Raw genomic sequence first — 6,810 nt, 5'->3', positions numbered from 1 at the left:
AGGGTCCCAGGGCAGCGCTGATGTAGTGGCAGACGTGTATATGCACCTCGCCTGACGCCCGCGCCTTTTGAAATCAGCCGATGAATCCGGAAATTATAGTGCCATGGTCCACTGCGCAGCTTACGGACACAACAGCGAAACAGAGACAGTAACTATGGTGGAGGCAACGAGTGCGGTGTTTCAATATGGCGGCCAAAGTCACGCTCGCCGCGGAGAAGGCCCCTATATATTTTAGAGCTCAGTAGAATAAGCCCAACTCGACTATGACTGTGTGTGTGTGTGTGTGTGTGTGTGTGCGTGTGTGTGTGTGTGTCGTTCATGCTCATGTCTAGAAGCTTAATATATGACAGTTAATATGAAATAGAAGACATCAGCATCACTGGCAACTATATAGGGGTATGGGTATACTATGTAGTTCTGGAGATTTTGTAAGTCATTATAGACTGTGCACATTATTCTCTTCTATGGTACTGATGCCAACTACAGAAAATGCTAAAGTGTAATATGCAAAGTAGATAACTAAAGATGAGATGCTTGGAAGCCTATGCCACCCATAACCTGATTTAGTGAGGACAAACGTAAGCAGGGTCATGAGTTTGAGAGTGAAAAAGCAGCCACGATCCATGACATGAACTGTTAAGTATACCTTACATGCTTTTATGAGACTGTTTGCAACATATTTACCATATGCAGCCATCTTCTGTGCTTCCTTCATGCAGTCACTGTGCTCAAAAACTTTTTACTCTGTTGTCCTGTATCGAAGTATTATGAGTACTGGCCAGTTTCTTGCTTGAGCCATTCTACCCTCTACAGTAGTTTCTTTTCATACTTACCTTTCTTTTGTCGCCACTACCACAACCATCATAGTCATCAATATGATTCTTATTCCAATTAAAACGTGGTATACAGTGGCATCATCATCATCAAGACCCATCATCATATCATCTGCAGAGTCAGTTCACTTCTGGACAAAGTCTCTTCCAGGCTGTTAGCCTGTTCAACACGGTAGCAGCAAATATCCAAATCTACTCTCACCATCTTGTTCTGTTCCTTTTATTCTAAGTTGTCAGTCAGCTACCATTATCTGTTATCTGCTGTGATTACTCTCTCTACTTCCATGTTCCTATATCTAGGATGCACTACTTTTTAACTCTTCAGTAACACCTACTGTACATGTAACATAACTTTCCACTCCTTTTTGAGGGCTCCTGTTTACAGTATATTTCCTAGAATCCATGTTTCCAATCCACAAGCTAGAATAGAGAGGGCACACTGATAACGTAACCATCTTTGACAATGGCACTGTCACTTTGTTGGCTGGCGATTTAAGGTACAGGTACATCGACCTCAACAGAGAAGCATAAACATTATGGTTTATAAACTTCTGTATTTGAAGCCTTTTTCAGTAGTCCCATCCTGGAGTACTTAATAATATTAATATAAATCATGAATGCCTGAACAAGTGTATGTTTCATGCACTGTGATGAAAGACTGAAATGGTCATTCATCGGTTGGTCGGCAGTCGCAAATCCAGGGACCTGCGTCATTCCAAACCGAGTACAGTACTCTCGGAAGAAATTCATCCCTATCAGCCTACAGTATATGCTAAGAGCCGTTTGATCTAATACTGCATTACACAGGGTTGCCTGGTACGGCTAAAGCGATGGGAGATAGACAATACCAGATATTAAAAAACTATACCCTAGGTTCTGATCACCTCCCAATCATCGTCACTGCCAAAACCAGAATCACTCCAGCTGGCCACAAACACACATACACTAATTGTAAGAGAGCCAAGTGGGAGGCCTTTGTAACTGAAACAGAACAGTTCGAAACACTAAACAGTACACCCATCACAAACATCAACATCGCTGTGCACACTTTCAATACAATCATACAAAACGCACACAAAAGACACATCCCTAGAGGCAACAGAAAGAGAGACAACCTCAACTTCACACCAGAAATTCAAGGCCTCATCAGACAACGGGACACACTGCGACACTCCCCAACACCCCATACACAAGACACCATACAACAAATACAAGAACTCAACACTCAGATAAATAATAAAATATCAGAACAGCAAACACTAAACTGGAAAAATTACCTCCAAACACTTGACCACAAAACAAACATCAGCAAACTCTACAAAACACTAAACAGCATCACACTTTCCAACAGCAACACCACACAATCACACGCTGCCATCACAACAACAGACACCATACCCTCAAACAAACAAAAAGCAAACACTCTCATCAATCACTTTTCACAAGTAAGCCATCTAAACCCCCATCCCGAAGACCGACGTATCATCCGACGTAAGAGACAGTTCCCCACAGACCCAGACTACGCACCTTTCACTTACAACCAGACGAAGCACATCATTAACAACCTCAAGCACTCATCTGCCTATGGACCAGACAACATAAGCAACATTCACCTTAAACACCTAGGACCACAAGGCATACAAGCACTCACCAACATATCAAACTACAGCTACTCACACATAATACCCAACATCTGGAACCATGGCAATATCATCACTATCCCTAAACCCAACAAAGACGCCACGTTACCCTCCTCACATCGCCCCATCACACTCCTCTGCACCCCCTCTAAAGTCACTGAACGACTGTTACTACAACTAGTCACACCTCACATTCCCCTAGCCCAGTCACAACATGGCTTTAGGCCACTACACTCCACAAATACCCTTCTTACAGACCTTACGCAGAGAGTTTTCGATGGCATGAATTCAGCTAGGCCACCACACAGAACACTCCTAGTCACACTAGACATTAGCAAAGCTTTTGATGCCATCCCCCGCCACAACCTCACAAACAAAATACTCAACACAAACATGCACAATAACACAAAAAAAATGGCTGGCAAACTACTTAGCAGGCAGATGTGCACACGTAACATTTGCCGGTCAGTCTTCTAACACCAGAAACTTCACAAACGGCGTCCCCCAAGGATCTGTTTTGTCCCCTACATTCTTTAATCTATACATGCACGACGTACCCACACCCCACACACCACAGATACACATAGCTTCCTATGCAGATGATATAACATTTACATGTACGCACCAAAACGCAAACACAGCTGCACACATCATTCAACCTTACCTCAACACACTACACGAATTGTTCACCACAAACAGGCTCAAAATAGCCTCAGCCAAATCTACAGTGACTCTTCTCACAAACTGGACAGCAGAACACAGCCACATCCCACACCTCACCATAAACAACACTCCCCTACCACACACATACACACACACACACAAAATCCTTGGTGTAACATACAATACATCTATGTCATTTAAACAACACATCACAAACATTAAAAATAAAATAACACCAAGACTCAATGCTTTGAGGTCACTTGCCCATACAACATTCGGACACAACAAAGAAACCACCACTACAGTATACAAACAATACATACGTTCAGTGATGAATTATGCAAGCCCTGCCTGGGCTTCTAACCTGACCAAAACACACTGCAACACTCTACAGACCATACAGAACAAGGAAATAAAAATAATCACAGGCTGCACAGCTACTACACCCACAGACCACCTACATCAAGAAACCACAGTCCTGAAAGTCAAGGATCACCTAGACATGAGAGGCACCCAGTTTCTTGCAGCAGCCTCCACAAACCCACAACATCCACTACAGTACATGGCAGCACATCCACCCACACCAAGGAACATCAAAACAACAACCAGCACACGATACCATATACGAGTACAAATACTGTCATCTCTCCCTCCTCAGACCAGCTTCCAGAAGCATATCCACACTCACATCACTCACCGCTCCATTCAGTCACTTAAAGACAACACACAGCTGCATGCACGGCCTCCTGATATCCACCCTTCTGAATCCTATCTTCCTCGTGAGGACAGGGTCCACCTGGCCAGGCTGAGGTGTGGGCACCATCCAGCCCTCTTAAGCTACCAGAAGAGGCTGGATGACTCCGTCGCTGAAGCCTGTCCAGGATGCAACACAGCACCCCATACTATTAAGCACAGTATGGAAGACTGCATTGCACACAATCACCTACGCCAACAACACAACATACTGTGGGAAAGCCCGGTCTCGGCCATGGCCTTCCTAAGGGACTCGGGGCTGTTCAGCCAGACTCCCTAGCGAACAACTACTACTACTACTACTACTACTACTACTATACCGCTGGATGGATTTAATGTTCCTGAAAAATGTATAGCTTACCATAAGTACATGGAGAATCTTGCATGAGAACTCAGACGCACTGGATTATTTCTTCTGAAGTTGGCAACGAGTATTATATAAAACACTGTCAAACATTTTCAGCACTAAAGACGAAATTACTTGAGAGGGCATACTTTGCGATCACAATTTTGACTTTCTTACTGCATATTATTTCCCCTGCTGCCTTCACTCCTACCCACTTCTGGTTATTCTTGTCACACTGTGCCACCATCAACATTTTATCGCTAATGCCGAAAATTGTACCGTACGTATGTATGTAGGATGATGAAAGGAATCAAACTGATCCCTCAAGTTCGACATTGCATTACTGCTTGCTGCCACCAGACGATTTTATTTAACTTCTTGCAATGAAGACGTTAATGTAGGCTCCAGTATATTTCTAGTTTGAAGTTTCTCCAGAGTTAAATTGTATAAATAAAGCAAAAATTGAGAAAAGTCATCGAATTACAGGGATTAAAGGGGTTCAATAAGCTTTAGTGTACCTCACTCCCCATGCTTTGTTACTTAAACAGCTACCAGTGAGAGGAACCACTCATCATTGTGGCACTGACATGCCAATGTCCTTTAACATTCAGCTGCAAAAATCTTTCCAAATTCTCTCCCTATTCATTAACACTCCTTCCCTCAACCCCTCCCCTCCCTTTCACCTGTTTCCATCACTCTTTTAACTCACATTCTTCCCCTTGCCTACCTCTCCTTTATTGCACCTCATCACCCTCTCCCAGTTTCATTCCATTCCCTCTGCTTCATTTTCCTTTGCTACAAGTACATGAATATCTTTGCCATAACACTGAACCCTTTCAGTTCAGTGATATATGTTAACTTATTCTTCCTACTTCCAGACGATTTATCTGGCTATGGAGGACCTCTTTTGAAAGGCTATATCTAACCCCTCCTCTGTTAAGTCACCCCAAGTTGAATAAAGTGGTATGAAGAAAGAATATAATGAAAAATGAAATTACCATAACAAAAAAGTATATATTAAGAAAGTTTGCAGCCAAACCTGACACATTCCAGACACCCACGATTTGCAGACTTTCTTTGAGGCTAGCCTTTAACTTTGCCTAAGAGTACTGTACACTAGAAGAAAGGGTTGACATATGAATACGTTTACAGTGGTTTTTATGTTTACATATTGATTTCGTTCCTCCCAAAAGACAGAAACGAGAGACGATATTGTATAAACCGCAATGTTGGATATTTTAGAACCAACAGATTGTTACCATGGTAATGTGACATCACCTCGGCTCCCTATTAATTATACCATACATCATCATTTTAATCTGCAAACTATGGTACATGGCTGCTTGCTATTTTGGGCTTTCAGGTTGACTGGGCCCCAAAGGTCATTCCATCACCAGTTTTTTCGTCCAACTTTGACCACACCAAATTATAATTCGGCCAAACTTTACACTAACCAAACCAGCGACTTAGAGATGAATGGATTTTAAAGCTAAACTGCTCTGATGATCCCTGCAGGATGCCACTGCCAATTTAAAGAAACCTTACCTTACTGCCCTTAGTATACTGTATGTTACTTTTGTGGCACATGAGTGTCATAAAGGAATATATAAATGTCAAACCAAAACTTTGCCACATATTTGTAACCAGTTAAAAGGAGCTCACCTAGACTTTTCAAAATGACTTATGAAGACATCTTTGATAGTAAAAAATTGTGCGTAGGAATATAAAGAGAGAGAACAACTGTTATAAACTGCTTGGTGCATACTAAGCAGCTCCTGCACACACAGGGATAGTAAAGGACACGTTATAAGCGTGACCTCTAGCGTGAGTGGATGATAATGGGTGCTGGGAACTGGTACGGGCTCACAGAAGAAGAGGATATCTGTCAACCACTCAGGGAATGATGCACACTGTAGTTTGATAAGATCCACACCTGGTTCAAGGTTACTTGCACTTGGAATAAGGTTGGCTGAAGAAATGAGGCACTAATGTGATACCGCCTAAAGATGGGTGTTGTACAAGAGGCAGTAAGATGGGTAGGGCTGGTGTAGAAGAAAGGGTGGAATAGGTTAAGACAGTGGTTTGGCAGGGTGGGTCTAGTACACTGTAAATATGACCACTGTAGGTTATATGATATGGACATTGATGACCACTGTCGGTCATATGATATGGGAACTGGAGCTTTAATTCTCCAGCCAGAGGAAAGCAGGCATGCGCTACTCATACACTTGGTGTCTCACATGTAAAAACGGACTGCAGTGAGTCCATGTATTACGCAGGTAATGTGGGGAGTAAGATTCCAGCATAAATGGTCCCATGAAATATGCTGTTACCAGTAAACAGTATGGCTAAGACAGGGGGAAGACCTTCAGAAAGTTTTAAGAAGTCCCTATTACAGCCCTATTAAAAGCTGAACCCTCATCAAGCACATGCTTAATACACACTGATCATCATTAGACCCTCAAAATCACTCCCCCCAGAATCATCAGGTGAGTCTAGTGCAAGGTCTACTGCAGGAGAAGTCTGGGCTGCAGTGAGGATGATGGAGGTGGCCAAGGTGGTGCCTGTTGACTTT

This window comes from Coenobita brevimanus, chromosome 62 (assembly GCF_032717465.1).
Source record: "Coenobita brevimanus isolate Jiangsu-jjx chromosome 62, ASM3271746v2, whole genome shotgun sequence".
Taxonomy (NCBI): domain Eukaryota; kingdom Metazoa; phylum Arthropoda; class Malacostraca; order Decapoda; family Coenobitidae; genus Coenobita; species Coenobita brevimanus.
Note: the sequence above shows the minus strand (reverse complement) of the source record.